Below are 701 nucleotides of genomic sequence, written 5' to 3'. Positions count from 1 at the left end.
TTATACACTTTACACTTAAATTTATACAGGAAGTATACTCCTTCTATTTAATTAGATTTTTTCACGGAATTTTATTAATAAATATTTTTGGTCTAGTGAGGTACTACCTAGATAAAATTGACTTTGCTTTTATTAAAAGTTATGTGGTAAGAATACGAATTTTTTTTTTTTTAGTTTATACACTTAAATTTATACAGGAAGTATACTCCTTCTATTTAATTAGATTTTTTCACGGAATTTTATTAATAAATATTTTTGGTCTAGTGAGGTACTACCTAGATAAAATTGACTTTGCTTTTATTAAAAGTCAGTAGGTATGTGGTAATCATAGTGATTTTTTCTTATTCTTTTAGTCTTTATTTGCAAAATATTTCCTTTAATTTTGTGTGTGTCTCTATATATATTATTCGTTTTGAAGGTAAATAAACATTAACCACTTATAAATTAAAGAAGGATATGTAAGACTAGTTAATTTTTAGTACTCTTTTAAAAGTATGTTTTAAGTTTTAATTTTAAATTTATAAAGTTTCTTAGCTCTTTGTAAGTATTTTAATTATTTCTTTATGAGTTAATTATTAAACTATTCTTATATTTATAACAACATGATGAACACAAAATATAATTTTTAATTTGGCCTGAATATGATGTGACCAACTAAACACCCCTAGTTTAGGGGTGTTTGTGGTGCGGTTTGATTCGGT

The sequence above is a fragment of the Arachis ipaensis genome, chromosome B05 (genome assembly GCF_000816755.2).
Source record: "Arachis ipaensis cultivar K30076 chromosome B05, Araip1.1, whole genome shotgun sequence".
Lineage (NCBI taxonomy): Eukaryota > Viridiplantae > Streptophyta > Magnoliopsida > Fabales > Fabaceae > Arachis > Arachis ipaensis.
The sequence above is the reverse complement of the archived record's forward strand: the minus strand, read 5'-3'. Positions refer to the sequence as shown.